Raw genomic sequence first — 22117 nt, forward strand, 5'->3', positions numbered from 1 at the left:
TGCTTTAGAACACGTTTTGCTTAAGCTATGCACATCATGCTCTGAACAGCACAATATTTCAGCTGGCACAATGGCTTATACCCCTGTTGCACGGGCACTTGCAACGGCCGTTAACGCAAACGGCAGTTGAACGCCGTAACGGCAGTGGGAACGGAACGGTGGTGGCAGCGCTCACACGGCACTTTCCATGCTCAGTCAGTTCACTTACGTTTCGACGATTGATCACGTGACTCTTGAACTTTTTACCTCGCCAACTCTAAAAAAATTTTGTTTCTCCAATTATTTTCTGCGCTACATGCTGTACAATGTGTTTAACTATTTGCAAAAGTTGTTTGCAAAACTAGCGAAGAAGCTCAATTAGCCGATCCAATCCGATCCATGGCGTTGCAAAATGGCTGCGTTTGTTGTGGTTTCAACGTGGTGAAGCGTCCCATTTCACGTTTCATCGCTTGTACTAACCGCAGCTTCACTGTGCATATCCTTTTTTCTTTCGTACCGCGAGTGACCGTCTGCGCGATTCAGCAGGTGCAGTGTTGAACGTGGTACGACTTTGCGACGCGCACCCCAGAACAGCCGCGGAATGGCGGTTAGCCGGCCACCTTATGATTGCGACCGTGATTGTCCACCCGATTTGCTTCTCCTGGTTGCGCACTACGAGCAAAGCGCTTTTGCGCCGGCGCGCTCACCTGCAGCGCGGACACGTTGCTGCTGGGGGCTGCCATCTCGTCTACTGCGCGACGAAACGGACGGAAGCGGCGGCGCAACGGAGACCGGCGAGCTCCGTTGATTTCAATCGCCGTTGGATTTCCAACGGCGCTCACGCTGCCGTGTAACTCCGCCTAACGGCCGTTAAGGCCAACTGCCATTTTCCTTAACGGCCGTTAAAGTGCCCGTGTAACAGGGGTATTAGTCGGTACTGAAACAGTGTGTAACATAGTAGTCTTGCTATATTTATATCAATACAAGCGATATCAAGCTGTCATTAAAACATTAGCAATTGAACTTGGAAGCCCAACTACTACATAAAATGTGAACAGTACCACCATTGTACTAATAAATTTGCAGAAATACAAGAATTCTGTCATATACCGTATCTTCCGATGATAAGTCGCACCCCCCTTAAAATGGCAGTTCTCCTCCAAAAAAGTATATACAAGTCGCACTAGTGTATAGGGTGCACCTGTTCATTCGGTAAGCGATTAAAAAATGTACAGTAACATTTCGCTCCGTGAACGCAGGTCACGCGCAAGGAATGCAAGATACGGACACTCCATTTCTGCCGTTGTGGTCACCGCGATGTTCTATAGAAAGTCCAAGGGCGATAACATCATCCCCGCACGCCGTATATTCTGTATGTGTGAGTGAAAACGTGCGACAGTGGGCTGAATCACGCACAAGGGCGGAAAGCGGGAAGGCATGGGAGGGCGGCTTGTATACTCTGGTGGCAACTGTGTAGCTTGTGCAGCAGCACACGCCATATCCTGAAAGCGATTTGCAGATGCGACGACTTCGGATTCGGTCCACTCGCGGCCTGCCGCCGCGCGGGTTACTGCTCCGTCCTTCTCGTACTGCGCTCCGCAACTCAATTGCAAGAAGAACCATAGCACGGAGAAAACCCGTAGCAACTGCCAGAAGAGGTAAACCCAGCGCACTTAGAGTGGCCATAGCATCCTATCCAATTTTGACGGCAGTTTTCTCCCGAAAAAAAACGTTTATAAGCTGCACTGTTTTATAAGACGCACCAACAAAAACTTCAGAAAAAACTGCGAGTTATACACCGGAAAATGTGGTATTACTGTCTCCTAGTTTTCATTGTTTGTTTGATTCTTTGCTAAGTTATTATGTTGTAAGTAATTTCAAATTACTTATTTCCACAGTCACGAACACATTTTAGGCCAAAAGAAATTCAAGGTAAGGCAAACGTTCAATATGTTGATATAGGTGTGGAGCAAAATGAAGGAACTTGAGAAAATCCCTTCCCTCTAGGTTATAGTACAAGAACTCGTTATGCAAAAAAGGTGAGGCGTGCAGACAGGACACAAGAGAAGAGAAGTGGACCACTTCTCTTGTGTCCTGTCTGCACGCCTCACCTTTCTTGCATAATGAATCCTTACCAACTAGCTCAGCTTTCTGTCGTTCTAAGTACAAGAACGCGAGATAAAAACTGTGATGCTTGATTACCTGCAAACATACGGTTTATATGCTACACATTCTATAGGGAAGCGTCTCAGTGAGCTTAAAATGCTTGTGTTAAGCAGATTTCCTTGGACTTGGCATACTCATGGGGTCGCCAGGAGTCATCAGCAACTCGAAGACACATAACAAGGACCACATCACAAGATGCTCTAAGGATGAGGGGCCCAGAAACATTTCAATACAGTTTAGAAGTCAATCAATGCCATAAAAGAATATACGTGAATTGGTTGGTCTAAAGAAGAACTACAAGCCCCAGACCATTGCATGACGAGATTTCATGTGGTACAAGAGCTCGTGCTTCTGTGAATAGGCTGCACTGCAGTACACGCAGGGAAAGGGACGGTCTCCAGTGTGGGTGCGCACATGGCGTATCAGGTTGCACCTCTGAGTGAATGTGCTCGGGCAGAGGTGGCACTTGAAGGGGCGCTCGCCCGTGTGTGTACGCAGGTGTGTCTTCATGTGCTCTCTGCTCTCGGACACATAGGTGCACACCCGGCAGGAATGCAGCCTTCCATGCACGGACACGAATGCCTGGTACCATTCCAGGGACCCCGGCAACAAGGAACCTGCAATGTACAGGGAATGCACGAAGGCAATGTGAACAATGGGAACACACTTGATGGAACTAGAGTGCTACACCTGGCAGCCAAAAAGAATTGGCACATCTGTAGGCAAAATATGCAATAATATTGGACTATCCAGACCACACATTGTTGTTGTGGCGGCAGAGCACCAATGCAGCATGTGCATCAAACAAGTTTCTATCTCTCTAAATGAAAATAAATATTCCGAATACAAACTCCCTCCGGCAATACAAGTCAGATTTCGCATGCAATTTTGATATTATGCCTAAGCAGTCAAATTACTTTGTATAATCGACACTGTATTATGCCATCACCTATTAAACGAAGTGTACATGTTTTTCTCACACTAACTTTATACAGTGCAGCACAACAACAGCATATGCTAATATCTGAATGCATGAAGCATATGAAATGAAATATGAATATAGTTGCATTCATGACAATTTGAATGAAAAAAAGAAATTATTATAAAAGAAAATATCAATGCAAAACTAAAATAAATAAACAAACGTAGCATTTATATTCGTTATAAGGCACCACATTTCTTGGTAGAAAAGGATTATGGCACATTTTTGTGCTCTGTTAGCGCACTGTAAGCATTTTCCATGACCCTCTTCCAGTGCTTTACCGAAAGCAAGATGAAACTTCAAAGTACTGAAAGTGACTTATCTACCGTTTAGCATTTCTGTCACTGACCCAAGTACCAACTACACAGATCTCTGAAGACAGGCATAATTTAACGCTGTATATTATGTTCTGTGCAAGTACAGTCGCCCAAATCTTTAACTGGTGTGCGGGAGCGGCGACTTTTCCGTGCGTCAGTGCCGTTTGACGGGGCGAGGCTGGAAACAGTCTGAGGCTAAGCGCATGCGGACAAAGCGCGCTCAGCTGGGCCCATCGTCTACTAGGCTGTTTCCAGCCTCGCCGCGTCATACGGCGCTGACGCCCGGAAAAGTCGCCGCTCCCGCACACCAGTTAAAGATTTGGGCGACTGTACATTGCCTTTTTCATTACGCTGATGATTACATATCAGTCACTTCAATAAAAGCTTCTTCTACTTCTGTCTTTGTTTTTTATATATTATTTCAGTAGAGTGGCAGGGCAGAAAGCAGATTTACCATTACACTTGTTCCGGGCAAGAAAAGCACTGTTGGCGATCAGTAAACAGTCATATCACTATCACAATGGTAAGTCGATCGCATATCAAACTGCTGTGTCATGCAACAGAGAAAACAAGTGGATGCTTTTCAAGAAGAGCAGGGCAAGCTGAATCCCTGGCAAAACTCAAACAACACAACTTCTTGAACATTTTGGAGGAGGCATGGGCACATCTGTAAGAGCACAGAGATCACTGTTAAAGCCAGCACAAATACTAATAACACATCTATACAATGTTTTTCATCTATGAATCGACAGCCATATTTAAATTGGGATCACGGTGCTACACATCACGGTATATTAGGATCTCATATATCTATTACAAACAATCATTCACTGACTCATGCCAAACCTGCTTCATAAGATTGGAATATCTTCTTTTTTCCAATAAGAAAGCCCCACCATTGTTTTGAACCCAAATCATTCTACACCCTTAGTCTTGGTGACATTGGCTCTTCTTTCAAACAAACAAACAAAAATGTCCCAATGCTCTTCCCAGCACTCACTCAGTGCATCAGAAGTGTGATTGGTGAGTACTGGTGAAGGCTCTTTTATAGACACTGCACATGACGTCTGCTCAATCCATCTTTTGCACCTTAAGAGAAAAAAATGATCCTGAAACAATAGCTGCTGTCACTGAGCTTGCAGCTTGGATACAAACACTCATCAATGACACTGTTGCGCAAACTTGATTCAATAACAATTTCCTTGATTTCCTCAATTGTAAAAAACATCAGAGCAGCAAAGACAATTTGTCGTGCAGGAATGCACAGTCGAGACTACAGCAACATGCACAACCTATACAAAGACTTCATTAATTGGCGTGAACTTTCAGACAATGCTTGGTGAAAGATCTGCATGCATTACAAGACGACATGAGCTTTGTGCACAGTTCGAGAATAACGTAATGTGATCCACAATACGTCCAAACAATTGCAGCTGTAGTTGTGATTGGGTTCAAAACACTAGTCAATATAAGATACCTGCAGCCTAGCAAGTGCATAAGTATGATGGCGCAAATTTCCTGGCACAGCACACCAGTTCATATTGACTGAAACACTAGTACAATGTGTTTCATTGGTGTGCCAGGGTGGATAGTAGGGGTAGCTCGATGCGCTGGGAGAGAGCGCAGCCAGGTGGGCTGGTAAAATTGGTTGGACAATGACCCATGGTTGGTTTGCATGTGCAGCAAGTCGCGAACACCAGCTTCATGAAGTCAAGCAAAATGGTACCAGAAGATGGAGCAAATGAAACCAGTGGTTTAGACAAGCCAGGAGAATGCAGTTCTTCGCGTATTATTGTCTGAATCATCGCATGCGACGGGGGATCTCCCATGGAATGGTTTTCTGTGAAATTCAGCTGCAACAGTATGAATTAAACTTTGTGAAGGAGCTCACAAGTAGCGACGATATCAGCGACAGTAGCTAGGTTTTTGATGGCAAGCTCATTGAAGGCCGAAGCCCCAATACATTTGAGCATTTGGTGGAATCTGCTGGATTCATCCGTAGCAGAGTTCATGGAAAGACAAAGTTCAAAAACATTCCATCTGTACAAGGTATAAGACTTTCCAAGGTACTGTTTGCGAGCGTCAAGGGTCTTTTTCTCAAGGGCGGAAGGGACTGTCGATATGGCAAAAATTTGTGAAAGCTGCTGTGCAGGTCTGCTGTCAAGAACCAGGTCTTCGTCATGCCCATGAGATAGAAGGAGATACGACAGAGCTGGAGGACACCATCGCATCGGTTAGAACTAACTCGGTTGTAGTCGTTAAGCCTGCCTTCTAAATCTTCACTGAGAAGTGAAGTTCAGTGAACAGATACGAGGATCTCACTGGTGACCACTGAGGTGGAAGCGCCAGTTTACTCATTGTGCAACATTCTGGCACACAATGGGCTCAAGTGGTATCCGTGGAGACTTACCACATCTTTACCATAGTGGCAAGTGGGCGTTACAGGGTAGATCGAGCAGGCAGAGGAACAAGAACCACATACACCAGATATGATGTAGCAGTTATGGCCAGCCTATTGGTAAGCTTAAGAGACAGGGCGGAGGGTCCAGGCACAGTCCATGGTGATGATGTGCCCATGCAGGCAATGCAGAAAGGCACTGCATGGTGATGATATAGAGATGTGGAATAAGTGCATAATAAATGCCCACGATTATAACTGCTACTACACTACTGTTACTAATCACAATTTTCGTTATCCTGCACAAGTCTTCTTCGCAGTGCTTTTTTTCTTTCAGAGTGTGGAAATCATAATCACCAATAGGTCTGAGGGTGTTCTTGAGCACTACATTCTCCAATCTTAGGTTGACAATTTTAGCAAGTTTGTCAGGAGGTGAACAAAGATACCTTCACACTGACTGTATTTTGCTAACTGCAATGTTTCTTCTAGAGATCACAGTCCAGGCTCTGCAGACCGGTTGAATTGTGGATAAAACCACTTTTCATCAGAGTCCAACTTTTGATGTGGGGCATCAGTTTCCAAGACCTTTCGTGCCGTTTCACGGGGAGGCCTGAAAATAAACACATCCGAACATGTTTATCACTGCTTTCCTCATGGGGGCTGTAATTATGCTGCTAAGAAAATGCATGGGTAAAAGAATATGTCTTGGTGCTCCTTTGCCGTCCAGCCTGATATAATGAATTATTTGACAAAATTTAAGCGTCATTAACTATGACAGTGAAGCTGGCCTAACACACCAACATGTACTTTCCGTTGCACATGCGCAAAGTGATAAACGTTCGTCGGGTAGATTAACGAGTGATAAAAAGCAGAACACTGCTTCAAAAACATAAAAATCTTGGAATTTCAAAATTATCATCACGCATAAAAATGCAGTAGAAAATTGATCTATACAGATCAATAGCTTTGGAACACCATGTATAACATGATGTGAGGCACAAAAGAAGCTTTAGATAAGACTGAAGAGTTTTGTTTGATATAAACACATTCAGGTTTTACACTTATAAGGAGTAGCTTGACAAATACTCCAGCTGGTTTTTAGTATATATTGCTTGTTGGTCTTCAAGATATCTGCACCAATACACTGAATGCGTAATCGCGTAGGTCAGAGTCATATCACAAGGCAATATTTGGTTAGGCCTGGGTTGGAGCATCCATTTGGGTACCTAAAGCTTTTTAGAAACAAGAAATGCAGCTTAAATGTCATTGTCCAGATAGGTTACCAAAGAGGAATCAATGCTGATGACTGGATTCTGCCTATTTTCTCTAAATATTTCTTAAATTATGGCCCCTCTGTAAGAGTGCATGAAAATGAGTGTGTAGTGTAATATTAACATATTTTTCATAAGGTCAAGATCAACTTTTCCACACTTCTCTTTGACAAAACATTCGACATAGTGCTGGACCATATTCAAAGAAGCCCTGCCACTTATATGCAGTTGTTTTGAGTTTGAGTTTACTCAACCACATGGCAGATACATAGGAGTAAACAAAGACGGGGTTAGGTGTGATGACAAAAAAGCTGCATTTCCCAGCTTGACTGGCCTCATCAGCCACAAAACTAAATTAGAAAATTACAGGCAGTGGAGAGTGACAATATAAAAGGGACATGCATGTGGCCTGTCATAGCAAAGCGTAATATAAAACTCTGAAATACATAAAAACATTAACTACCAAAGCAATAGATAATTGCACGATACCAGTTAACCATCACAAAAATGACCTAATATTACATGAATAGCAGATTCAGGACATCCTATGTAGTATATCAGTTTTGGACAAGATACGTGAATTTTCAACTGTTAATTTCCGTTTGTTCAATAAACTCGGAAGACAGAAATGTAATGTTTGCAGTCCATAATTAGTACGAGAACATGGTACATACCAATTCTCTGTATGTCGAGTGAGGCGACTGGCCAGATTTCATTGCAAATCAGCCAAAGTATGTAAGAGGGTACTACCCCTGCGTATTCCTGATTTAAAAGTTGACAAAAGCTGGTATTCATAGTAACTATTTACTCTTAAAATTCTATACTTTATAAATGATTAAGCGGTGTGTGCGTTATGTGATACATCTACAATACACTGCAGGGTATTTTTTTGCAGGACGACCATATTAATTAAGGATGCTTTAGAGCCTGTGGACCAAACCAGATGACTAGCATAAACGTGAAGAAAAAAAGAGTGTTATATAATAATAGTTTTTGTTTTACAGGAAATATATTCTGACACCGGCGCAACACACCTAAAACGCTGCAAAGTTTACGGCTTGTTCAGTATGGTAATTCCATGCCACATATTCGTGAAAGAGAATACCGCGAGTTTTAACAGTATAGGAAAATTCAATTTCGTTATTTTTAAGGGTTAGCTTAAGAGTCGTATCATATAATTTGGATTTCGCATGGAAGAGTGCAGTCTTGGTTTCAGAGCGACTAATGTGTAGTGAATTTGCTATAGTCCATGCATATATTTTATTTAGTACTTAATTTGCAGACACCATGAGGTCATCAGCCATTTCACCAGAAAAGAATAGACTGGTACCACGTAGATTACATAATCTACAGAGCTGTTAATTTGTACAATATCGTTATAAGCATATAACAGGGGTCCCAATGATAAACCAAAATAATCTCATTAGACTTCTCTTGCCATGAACACTCCCACTTCAGCAGCTCTGGCTTTTTTTCTGAAACGAATGACATCAGCACAGTGGCATTTTGTTTGCCTGGGGGCAAAAACTCCTTTTAACCCCTTGCTTAAGGTATGATAATCAGAAAAGTTGCCTTCAAGAAAGCAATATGCATGTTAAAAATTAATTTATATGCACTTAAAATGAATACTTGGTCCATTTATTTTTAAATCTTTTGTTGGACAGTGATCTGAAATAACATTTAGAGAATTGTTCACAAGCAGTAAAATATCCTCAAGAAATTACGCAGCAAATACAGGGGCTAAATCAAATATATATATGATTTTCTTAAAGATGACCCAAGATTATAGGGCATCGTAACATGCACAAAGAATGCACAATAATTTGTAGTGCTTTTGCAACCTGCCAGAAAACACGCATCTCCCACCTAGGTCCTTCATCGACTGCTACATGGATGGCACTTATTGAATGCAGTACCAGTAGAGCACACTGGTACATGTAGTCTGACTTCCAGAGCCCAGTTACGTGCAACCTGCAGCTACAGACTCGCTAAACTACACAAAACACCCATTTCTAGTACCACTTCAAAGTTGTATAATGGAGGCTGGACCGAAGCTATATGATGGTTGCTACCAACACGGTATAAAAACCATGCATTCATGGCCCCTTCCGACAGCAACGGTGTACAAAACACGTTTGCTAAAATAGGGCAAATAATACTGGTTTCTCAAACAGAAAAAGGAAGAAACGATTCTAGGTACACCATGCAGTAGTAATGTAATGGGAAATAATAAATACCAGTGCTATGCAAAGCGAAAAGAAAATAATGTGGTCTAATAATCTACAATGCAAAAAGGTTTTATATTTGAAACCAGATAACACAGTCTTTCCTTGGACCCATAAACGACCAGTCTCAGTGCAGTAGATGCAACCCTTTGGGCTGATATCATAGCTTTCTCTGAGAACCATAAAATTTAAGATAAGGAATACAAAACCATGCATTGCTAACATGCCATCATAATAACCAAAATATAACTGCAATGTTAAAGCACACTGAGAAGAAACGCACCATATAAGAACATCTACCATCAATCACGTTGTTGTTGCTCCCTTCTTAATAATCCTAAATATGTGCGGCTTCAGGTAACATAATACAAGTTAATTAATGGAGAAAATGCATTTCATGGTACTACTACTGCAAGTGGAAACAGCGCAAATATTTCAGTGTTCTGCGCATGTGTTACTTTGAGCAGGTCGGCACTCATTGTAGTCGTAATTTTGGCTATATTTCTACATATTCTATTGAACACGTATGAGACTAGAGAGAGGACCAATCTTTAAATTAGTAAAGCATCCATACACCCCCCCCCCGCCATTTGTTGCTTGCATATAACTAGTAAAAGAATTCTGTTCCAAGAGACAGCTGCAATATTCTCTTCATGGACAACTATGGTGATGGAATTTCTGAGCATGCAAAAAAAGTATAATGGGTCATTATGTCTAATGGCCAGCGATAAGACTATGCGTTACCCTATGTAAGTGTTGAGCAAAACAACAACAAGGCGAAAGCAGTAGCCAACGTTTTGACAAGTGGACTTGTCTTGGTGAAAGCAGGAGCCAACGTTTCGACAAGTGGACTTGTCTTGGTGAAAGCAGGAGCCAATGTTTCGACAAGTGACTTGTCTAGGCCTATGTAAGTGTGTTACTATTGTATAATGCATGCAGGCACAGCAGCATAAAATGCATGTTTGTGTGTGTGTGTGTGTGTGTGTGTGTGTTTGCGTGTGTGTGTGTGTGTGTTTGTGTGTGTGTGTGTGCGTGCGTGCGTGTGTGTGTGCGTCAGACCATTGCCCAGTAAAGCTGTAGAATGATAAAGCAAACCTACAGTACCTTTTAAGACAAACACCTTGATAACCTTGACAGTATTAAAACATATATCACTTAATCATTCATTTCATTTCATTTCATTTTATTACCTTAAAGACCCCATTCGGGGTATTACATAAGGGGTGGTTAACATGTGAACATAGGAAAAGGCAGGTGTTACATTGAAATACAAGTTTCAGCAGTTTCTAGAAATTGTGAATGACATGTGATGGCAGCGACATTAATGGGTAGGTCGTTCCAGTCCTTGGCAGCTCGAGGGAAAAATGATGATTGAAAAGTGACAGTTCGTGTTCGAGGACGAGAAACTTGGAGTTGATGGCTGGTGCGCTGTGACATGCGTGAAGATGATGGCGTGACGTAAGGCGGGCGGCTTAGTGAGCTGTAAAAAAATTTGTGATAAAGAGAGAGCGTGGCGATGCGACGACGAAAAGCAAGAGATGCCAAGCTAGATTGTGCCTTTAAGTGTGAAACGCTGATGTTATATGAATATGAAGAATGGATGAATCTAGTCGCACGATTCTGAACCGATTCTGATTTCGGTTCTGAACCGAACTGATTCTGAACTACTCAACAAGAAAAAAGGGTTTTGCGAGACATGTTAGGCAAATACGTATCATGATGATGATATGTGATGTTTAATAGCGCAAGGGCCAGGTCTGGTCAAATAGTGCAATCAAGATGATTATGAGTATTTCATAGAACAATGAAGCGGAAAGCGTTGATGGAACATGGCACTATATGGCCCTAAAACAGAGTGGCTGTACAGTGTGTGAAACACAAATGTATTAAAATTATGACAATGGCTTTAAAGTGTCCTGTGAGCTTAAAACATAAGTTTTGAAAGGATGGTTTTCTAAAATGTGTAAGTGCAAGTAGCACTGCTGCCTCATCGGAAACCTTGCATGCAAGGCTTTGGAGGCACGTGGCATACAAATGCGCATAGTGGCTGTAGTGTGATGCAATCAAGATTTTTTCGAAAGGCTGACATAGAAAATCTGCCTGATTATCCAGGATGTCTTCTTGGGTGCTTACTAGGATAGAGGATTAGACTGCCGGCCTTTTAATTTCTTTACCAGGTTCCAGACCTTTCTCTCATCAGCATATTAATTAATACTGAATATATACTTCTCCCAACTATCTCTCTTAGCTTGCTGACGTGTTCTTCTGCCCTGCGACATTGTTGTTTAAAATTAACGAGGTTTTCAGCAGTTGGGCAGTAACGTAGCAGATCCCAAGCTTTATTTTGTTTTTTCCTTGCCTTTTGACATTCATCACTCCACCAGGAGATGCGGCGTTTATTAGAAAGTGAATTCGTTTGTTGGGTGCACTTTGTGGCAGTGTCTATTATAAAACCTGTGACGTAAGCCACGGCATTGTCTATATTAAGACTAGAAATGTCCTTCCTCTCTAAATGTGTACATTCTAGGAATAATTCCCAGTTCGCCGAGTCAACATTCCATCAAAGAGGATGTGGGGAGAATTCATCCCGTTTTGTGAGACTTAGAACTATCAAGAAGTGGTCATTTCCATAAGGATTCTTAATTACATTCCACTCGACCGAGGTACAGCAGGTGAGTGCTGGATACCACGCTTAAGTCAATTGAGGGGTAGGTGTTGTGCGTAACAGCATAGTACATCGGCTCCTTCTTATTGAGCAAGCATGCAGCAGATGAATAGAGAAAGTTTTCTTTTAACCGCCCTCTTCCATCGCAGTGGGAGTCTCCCCATAAAGTGTTATGTGCGTTAAGATCTCCGACAGCAATATATAGCTCAGGAAGTTCGTCTGTGCAATTTTGAAATTCGGTTTTATGTAGCTGATAGTTACGAGGGATGTATATAGAGCTGATAGTAACTAGCTTATTAAGGAACACTGCTTGGACAGCAACTGCCTCAAGGGCATACAGAGTTTTAATTTGCGGCAGGCTACGTCTCTATTGCCTGCAATAACTACACCACCAGATAACATGACTGCATCATCACTGTCTTTATGAAAAATAGAATATTGTGGAAGAAAATTCGTTTGCATGTGTTTCTGAGGTGTAATTCCTGAACATATAGCAGCCTGGGACTATGGTTGCGAATGAGTTCTTTAACGTCATCAAGTTTGTGAAGAAGGCCTTTGACATTCCATTAAACCATTTACGTTCCCATGTTGAAAAAGAAATTTTCACTGTGTGGTGGGGAACAATTAGACTACAGAGGCCTTCTCAGACTCCCACCACCCCTTAGGCACTGGATATGCTGCTTGGGTGAAAATTGTTGCCATCAACTCCTCTGGGGCACATGGCACCCGTTCTTGCAAGCGGTGTGTTCGCCTTGAGGGCCTTTCCCCAAGAGATGAGGTCCTGGAGGCCACCGGCCCAGAGTTCCGTGGCCCCTTCTGGGGCAGCGGCGCAGCGCTGGCTGTAGCCACAAAGGGAGAGGATGGCATTGCCACCGGCTCACTACACGTGGGCTGGACAGCAACTGGAAGCCGTTGTGATGCTGCCCCTTCATGCATAACTTCAGCAAAGTTGTTCTTTGAAGGTACAACACCAGCCTCCATACTTCCTTGAACGATGGGTTCTCTTTTACCTTGTCACCATTTCTTTCTCTCTTTTCCAGGATGGGCAGGACTGCGAGTACGTGGCATGCTCCTCTTTACAGTTTGCACAGTGTAGAACGTCTTCACAGGATTAGGATAGATGCTTGTGTGTAATAAGCACAGGCCAGTTGGCCTCGGCAGTTCTGCAAATTGTGGCCAAACCTTTAGCATTTGAAGCCACGGAGAGGGTTAGGGATGTCAGTTTCGATGCCTTATAGCCTGAACCAATTGTTTGAGTTAGACAATTGGAAACGGGAAAAGGCAAAATCGTTCTCGTAGCCTTTCTAGGTTTCTCAGAGTAAATGACTTGACAGCGAGGAAGTTTTCAGTCTGAAAAAAAATTAATACTTCTTTGGTATTTAAATACTTCTTCAGTATCAGACACCCACCATGGAGCCCCAACAAGGGGATGCCGCAGGTCCTTAAAAAAACAAGTCCTGCGGACGTCAACTGTGCGTTTCCGCTATAACCAAATATGTACAGCTAAGGTTGGTTGTTCCATACAAGGTTAACCTTTCCCGCCGGGAAGATCGGAAGTAAAATGAAGTGAATTGTCAGGAAAGATTGAAAGTGAGAGAGAATGATGAAGGTTGCAGAAAGCTAAGTTACAGGATGAGGCAACTATAGCAATTTCCCCCTGGTGTGTCAGTCCGGGGGTGCCATCTCCGTAAAGCCAAGGCCAAAGGGGTGTTTTGCCACTGCCGAGGGCCTTAAATGTCCATACACACCGCGTCGGCTCAACCTTCAAGATCCCCGTTTCCCCAGACATGACTAAGCAGTGCACGGTTAAACGCGAGGTCCGACCACCATGTGCTTGGGTACATGTCGCAACGCACCAAACACCTGCATACACAAACACCCCTGCGGGGTCAAATACCCATTGAAGGTGGATTAGTGTTCATGGCTCGATCCCAAATTAAGGCTGCGAGAATGTGCATGTGATATCATGTGTAACTCCTGGTTGGCAGGCTGTGGCGAGAATGCCTGTGGCAGCATATGTTGTCGGGGCTAATGTGTTTTGTTACGTGTTGCAACTCTGGCTGTGACTTCAGCTGCGGTCTTGGCTTTCACCTTCGCTAAAGCTTTAGATGCAGTTGTGGAGGCTTGGCAGGCACACACTTGCAGTATCTTTGAAGTCGCTGGATTGTTTGAACAGAGTTTGTATGTTGCAATGCCGCTGGCTGCACCTGTTTGAAGCGTCCAGTTGGCACATGCCGAAATATTAGCAGCATAAGAAACTTTAGGTGCCAGACAAAGCAGAGACAACTTTCTTCTCACAGTTCCTGTGATTTTTCTCTCGCTCTTGTGAAAACTGAAAATGTGTGTTGTCACAACAGATTTGCTCCTAGACTATGCAACCACACATTCTTTATGAATATTTGTGAGATTAGCAATACTGACTTAACAATTAATGTTGCATAGCTTGATATTCACCCATATTCACAAGGCTTCTTTTAGAGAAAGGTTCAGCTCAGGACCACCTCCAACTTTCTATTAAATACATGTAAAATTTTTTCATGAGACAACTGCACCGACTTGACAGAAATTGACTGCATTTCAGAAATAAAGTTAAGTTCAAGTGATTGTAACAAGCGGAATTCTGATTTAGGGCCTGGAATTTTTTTTAAATCCTTTCTAAGACATGATAATATTAAAAAATATTGAAGCAAGAAGTTTACCAATCCATTAATTTGCATCAAAAACATATATTGCAGTTCTGTAACTTGTGTCTGTTAAAGCATATAAAGCAAATTTACAGCTTAGGTGAAATTGTTAGATTACAAGGATTTTGCAAAAGTCTTACTCGCAGATTAGTGGTACATTTCAGAGCGGTATATAATACGTCAATTTTGTTCACTTCAGCAGTACTATTAGGTGCAGTTAACGTAATTGTGAGTCTCTTTTTTTATTAACAGAGTAACGCAGCTTAAACTCGATACTTCAAATTTTTTATTTTGTAATCTTCAGAAATTTTCGTCACAAACAGCTGGCCTAAATAAAAAAGTCCACTTCCTACAATGCTAAATTTTAACATTTTCTTTTAAATGCAAAAAAAACAATCAAATTTGCTGTAGTGTTTGCAAAGGAAAATTATTTCTCTGTTCCCATGCATTTAGATAGCAGCCGCTGAGCTAAAGCTTGCTCTCAATTGTTAAGTGGTGTCTGTGAAGGCCATCCACAAAGCCACCATCTACAGCTGTCACGTCGATCACTAATAATTAGCAGGTGCCCATAGTACCGGCAATTGAGAGACTGCACCAAGTATGAAGCTCTGCGCAAACATGGCCTGGTCTAGTATCCCCTTTTACAACATATTCACCTTCTAAGTGATGTGGTTACACGTGCTTAACAGATTTCATAAACTTCCATGCAGTTTCACGAGCAGCAAGCTGACCTTGAAGTAAATGAAGAAATATCCTTCCAATAAATGCATGAATTATTCCCGCAAGAATTCTCAAACTTTCTGACCTTGAGGAACCACACTTTCTTTCCACATATATGCAAGTGTTACAATGAATCAGCCAAATATGGCTACACGCGTTAAATTATAAAAAACTGAGAATAATAAAGTGAACAATTAAATTACTGGATTACCTAGACATGGAATCAGCATTTACTTAAGTTCTTGCGAGATGATATTGAGTTTTTTATGTCTGTTTTAAAGGTGAAAATACTTGCACATGCCTTCATACCTCTGGATGACCATCACGAATTGAACCATGAACATGTTTAAATAAAATTTCACCTGTAGTTCGGGCATCAGTTAAACACTGTAGACTAGTGAACATGGGGGAGGATCCAGGGTAGCGTCCATGAAGGCGGAAATGGGGGCAGCACCCGCAGGCCTCCCCTCTGGATCCGTCAGTGCGCGATCGAGATAATAATCCAAGCAGCACTGCCGGAGGCGTGTGCGCGCGTGGCCTTCGACGTTTACAGTTCGGCGTGTTATCTTGAACCTCGAAGGCCATCGCTATGGACGAGGTACTCACGACGAAAACATCACCATGCGTCCCCTATGGACCGGTTACTGCGCGAGCAGAATAACCAAAGCAGCACCACCACCGCCGAGCGTCTGCGTGTGGCCTGTTGAGGTTCACAGTTCGGCGCGTTATCTCTAACCTCGAATGCCATCGCTACTGATGAGGAACTCGAGATAATACCAATACCGACAAAGGAGGCGTTGATAAGATTTTTCTTTCGCGCCACTCTGCACACGTACGAAACATTCCTCTGCAGGCCGCGCGCGCCGGCCATCTGACGCAAACGAAAGTGTCGAACGCACTATAGTTTATTTTTGTGCATACGAATATCACGAGTCACCAGAAAAGGCCTAAATTCCCGCGTCGCTCTACTCGCGGTGCTGCGCCCGCGTATCGAAACGTGTGTCGCGCGACTTTAACGTCATCTAACAGGACACGTCGAACGATCGACGAAACTCACTCCGCAAACACAAGCAAAACACGTGTGAAGCGCGCGCGGAGGGGACGGGGGGGGGGCGTATATAGTAGCAAGTGAGCTTTACGAGCGCGCCTTCCTGCACACTTCAAGAGCTCCATTGTATTCAACGTGCACTATTGATCACTTTCGCGTGACGTAGTTTACACGACTCGCACGATTCGAGCGGTTTTGCACGTTCAAATCATAACAGCCAATCAGCTTCTCCGGTTTTGCTCTGGGTCGGGCCGAGACCAATGCACCTAAACCACTAAATTATTCAGCCGCAGGAGAATGTGGACGTGCGCGGCTCCCCTGGGCTGCACAGAAATACGATGAGCGGCAGCCCGCCGCCGCTGGTCGTATTGCCGTATTTTTTTTTACTTTACTTTTGCACTATAACGTTGGCGTTGCCTATGCATAGCTGTGCTGCAACTATAATGACATCAGCTGCTACAGACAGGCTGGTATCATTTATATATGAAAAGCTAGTGACGTCACTCCCCCCGTCGCAAGCTGCCATCGCCACGGCAGCTTGCGCAACAGTAACTTTTACGGCGAAACGTATGCGAGAAGCGCTATGTGCTTTGCACTGTTAAAAAGAGCGCCTTTTAATTATCATCAATTATGTGGTTTGGATGATTTTTTTATTGTTCTTTATTGAAATGAATGCTGTGCTGTATGCTGTATGCATGACACCAAAGAATGGCAAATCAGGGCCCGTATTCTGTAATGCTTCGGTTTCCGAAGAATTCGCTTTGAGAGCAGCGACTGGTCGCTACCTGGGCGACGCCGTCGCCTTGGGGCGTGCACACACATATATGATGACATCACGCACATGTCAGTCATGCGGAAACCTAATTTGTCGTCTGCTACAAAGTGAAGTGGCTCGAGTTGCTTTGGCGAGATCCAATGCCAAGCTTGCATCTTAAGATTGAAATATATTTTTTTCGAGGTACAAGCATCGTTGTTCTTAACACTAATTTCTAGTTGTTCACATTATTGATAACAATACCACTTTTTCCAAAGATCATGTGTCCCAATGCTCCTGCCAGCAATCATTTGGCAAATCAAAAGCTTGACTGGCAAGTACTGGTGAAGGCTCTTCTACAGTAACTGAACAATTTAATGTTCCTTGACTTCTTATCAGTAAAAAACTTCGGAGCGACGATGACAACTTGAATCTTAGAATGCTGAAGACTACAGTGCCAGATATGATCTATACATAGATTTTATGTGTATGTATAGAACATACACACAATGCTTGTTGAAAAGTGCCCTGCATGTTTACAAGGCCATATAAGAAGTATTTTTCATTGTTAGAAAATAACATCATCTAATCCACATAGCTGAAAACAACAGACAACAGGAGATATCTCTATAGCCTACTTAGTGGTGCGAAATTTATGCAGTGGTGCTAAGGTAGCTAGATTAGTACTGCTACTGCTATTGGTTATTTGCATAGCCACAAGCAAGTCTTACCCATAGTGATTTTTTTTCATGTAAGAACTTGTTCGTTAGCAGATGGTTAGAGCAGCACATGCCCTAACCTGAGGATGTGAACTTGAAGAATACTGCTAGTAGTTATAGTAAAACGCATAATCCTTATGGCAGATTACATTTTGCACAAACACAAATTCCTTCTAAGCAACGAGCATTTTGCTAGTGGCAATACTTTTTCTAGAGTGTCTTTTTAAAGAGCGGATAAGTCAGGATTCGCTGACCACCTATACCATATATAAGATCACTTCCAATACAAGTTCAACTCATGAAATTTATTATCAATGTACAGAACATGTTGTGCAATCAAACAAAGAATTCGCGAATAAACACATCTTCAAGTGTTGCGCACTGCTTTTCTCACAAAAGGGTAGATGGTGTAAACATGCTGCAGCGGAAAGCCATGGGTGTACCTCAGGAATGTGTAATGATGCTCCTCTCATGTTTTGTCTCCTATTATCAACTCCTTGCTGGTTAGATTAGGCAAGTCATCAACCATTAAATACAAGCTGGAATAAAAGCACAGCGTGAATTCTATGCATGTGCAATATGTGCAAAATACTTTGCATCACTTTAGTGTGGGACAAACCAAAAAGTGACTAGAAAAACGCGCTCCGTCTAAAACATAAAATCTAGAATTTTCAATTTTGTTGATACATGTAAAAGTGCCACAGAAGATCATTTCATACAGACCAGTAATATTGGAAACATGGCGTTTTTTTTATTGCGATGAAGGCTTGCCCTTAAGGCATAATTCTTGGAGCGTATATGTGTATTATATGTGTGCTGTGAGGCCTACAACATGGGGTACAAGAGAAGCTTTACACCAGACTGAGCAGCCCTGTTTGACACAAGTTCATTCAGGTTTGTCACTTCGAATGAAGAGCTTGCCACATTCAATGGTCGTTTGTCAGTTTACATCAAATTACTAGCTACTTTCCTCAGATTAAATATCCTACATATTCTATGCTGTTGTTGAACAAGCCGACTGAGAAAGCTATCCACCCGCTAGAGGAACCTTATCAGCTGGCACTTTGCACACAACTCCTGAATTTGCTGTACCAGTTGTGGCTTTTGTTCATAATACCTAATTTATTTATCTCTTTATTTACATATTTATTCAAGAATGAGTGAGAGCAGCAGAGTAATAAGTTTCTTGCTTGAAGGGTGAAAACTATTACTTACATTGCACTCGCAGTATGATCAACCAGGAATGTTGCCTTCAAGTAAGCAATGCAAACACGAAAAAAATATATCCTACATAAACAGATACACCCAAAATCAGTACTCCATATGTTTCCGCGTCAATTCAAAGTCACGTAGTGATATGGTACATATGTAGAAAATTGTCCCTAATAAATTATGCAGTATATACAGAGGCTAGTGCAATCAAATTTCAACATGACTATCTCTGGGATCAGCCCAAATTACGAAGCACCATAAAACAGCATTTATTCAGAATACGGGGGTACTAGTTGTCCTTTGGCCACCTTTCAGAGGATGCACATGTCTCACAACAATGGCCATCAGCTGCTACCTGGATAGTACCTATTAAACACAGTGCATTATAGTGTGCATTAGTACTTGTAGTTTAACTGTCACAGCCCATCCACCCGTAGCATACAGCTACAGACTTGCCAAAATGCCCTATGTGAGAGTACAGGGCATTACATAAAAATTAGATACCCACTAGGTAAGCTCATTCTTGCCATTACAAAGTTATAGAAAACAAGTGGGAATAAAACAAATGAAGATTGCTACGAATGAGGCTTAAGAACCATACATTCATCGCAACTTCATTTAACAACAGCACATGAAATCTTCAGAAGAACTTGACTTTGGTCTAGTTGGTGTTTACTCCATGTGATATTGACAGCCGCTAATAAAATATGAATAAAAGACGAACACAGAGAAAGAAAAACATGGAATGATGACACAGGCAGTAAGTTAAGTAATGATATTATGGTTTCATATCATTCATTCCAACAAGGCACTTTCTGAACGGTATAAGACTTAATACATGTCACTGATGTATACATATCTAGCCTGTTTTACATGGTGCGGAACTGCTGGCGTTTTGCACTTCTGAACTGACAGGAGCAGAAAATGAGCTGTTGGTTTCTCCATACATGCGATTTTTAATGTTCAGAGGGCTGAACTTCTCTGTGAAGACGCACATATTGCGAGATCGGAAAATCGATCACAATGTGGATCGTTAGACACGTCACTGTAGCCTGCCTGCTTGTTTTTTGTTGTGATAAGATAATAAGCTCAAACACAAGAAAAGTAATGAAAACAGTTTCTAATTTGTTTTTAGTTTGTTTTTGTCGAAGCAGGTGGACACAAAAAATAATTCAAACCTCTACTAGGACTACGTTCTCACAAATGGAAAAGAAAGATGGCATTCAGAATGACGATAAAGGCTGCTCAGTGTTGTGCAGTGCTGCCAACCATAGGGAAGTTTCCCTAGATTTAGGGATTTGAAGCATTGCTTATGAAAACAGGGGCTGTATTCTGAAATGACCACTTTCAGTTATACTATCGCCTTGGCCATGCCTTCACCGCCGGTGTGCACTGATTGGCTGTTTTAGCAAAATCGGATGAGCTGATTGGCTGGTCAATCACTATATGTCATTCAATTTTGCTCAACCAGCCAATCAGCATGTGCCTGACAGCGATATCACCAAGATGATAGTATCGGCGAAGTGGATAGTTTTAGAATACGTCCCCAGGAAATTAGTCCAAATCTAGAGAAAAAAGAAACCACTGCTATAATGTCCCAATGAGCAATACGTGGAACTGCTGTTGCAAAGGTACTTAGAGTTCATTAACCGTAAATCATTTTCGTATTACTATCCAAAGTATGACATAAGACTGTATGGCAGTGCAGCCAACACATCTCACAAAAAAAAACTGGCTGTGGGTGCCCCAGTCTCGTTAATGAAGTGCTAATCAACAGCACAATGGCAATAGTGCAAGAGTACTACAATGTACTACTTTGCACTATTGCCATTGTGCTGTCGATTTTTGTGCACAGTGAAGGACATACCAATATGCAGCTGGCGAAACAAACTTATGCTACAACACCAAACAAAGCAGCAAGGCAAATCTCAATGTAAGCCAACAGATATATGCCTAGAACCTAGTGCCAAACACGACAAGCCAGTCGTAGAGCAGCAGCTGACTATGCACGTGTACTAAAATTTACCAGGCACCCTCCATGAGCAAAGAAACCTTGACAGAGCCCAAGAGGTGCCATATTTAAGTGAATTTTGCCACGAAGGAAAGAAAAAGCAAAAAAATTGGCTGTGTATTGGCGTGCTTCACTGCAAATGACATGGAAGCAAGTAAACGTGATGCTGCTACAGTGGTACACGGCATGAAAAATTTATTGCACATCGTTTACATTGCTGTCGTGAAGAAGCACACGCCTTCGGCACCATTACAATCTGTAACTGAGGTTGGGCACTCATCTTAGGTACAATTCCAAAAAGGTTTCCCTAGTAAACGGTGCTTTATATGTAGAGCCAAATACAAACACGCCGACATCTCCTGTGTATATGTCTTCAAAAGAAGCTCTGTAAGCACAACAGCTTGCACTGCAATGTCACAAAAACTTGAAACTATAACTTTTTAAACTCAAGGTTAAAAATAAATTAAAATTATAGTTTTTGCAATCTACTTGAAGAATATAGCAGTTTATCTTCACATGGAACCATATCGGCAAACTGACCAACTGCATGCTCGCAGAAATCTAGAGACATCTAGAAATTTTTTTAAGTTAGGGGAAAACTGGCTTTGCAGGTTGAAATAACTGGTGCAGTGTGTATCACACTGCACCAGTTATTTCTCAAAGTGTGTAATCCACACAGCAACCCTGATAGGTGGGGTATGCTACCTTATGGTAATCTTCATGCATTTTGAAGTAAGCACGAGAGAGATACGATACTGTCACCACTTCATGTGAACCATGTGAGGGCAGTAACCTTGCAGGACATCTTGCACGCCGGTCCACATGCTGGATATTTTGGCAGGTGACTCATGCCACAGGTATCACCTACCATTTCAAGCCAGGCTTCTCTAGAGTTCCAGTATCCACTTGGTCATGTGGTTGCCTTATTGTGCAAATGCCAACCAGTACTATGGGGATTTCTAGTGC

General features: G+C 42.3%; 1 long non-coding RNA gene across 1 annotated transcript; it reads right to left on the minus strand.

Annotated features, from left to right (window-relative positions):
• Nucleotides 1-3900: 3900 nt before the first annotated feature.
• Nucleotides 3901-16099, minus strand: LOC139061187 (uncharacterized). Its single transcript, XR_011515241.1, has 4 exons — nucleotides 15770-16099; nucleotides 6289-6452; nucleotides 5855-6041; nucleotides 3901-4111 (listed from the first exon to the last, which is right to left on the minus strand). It is a non-coding gene; the product is annotated as an uncharacterized lncRNA (long non-coding RNA).
• Nucleotides 16100-22117: the final 6018 nt, after the last annotated feature.

Source organism: Dermacentor albipictus, chromosome 6 (assembly GCF_038994185.2).
Source record: "Dermacentor albipictus isolate Rhodes 1998 colony chromosome 6, USDA_Dalb.pri_finalv2, whole genome shotgun sequence".
Lineage (NCBI taxonomy): Eukaryota > Metazoa > Arthropoda > Arachnida > Ixodida > Ixodidae > Dermacentor > Dermacentor albipictus.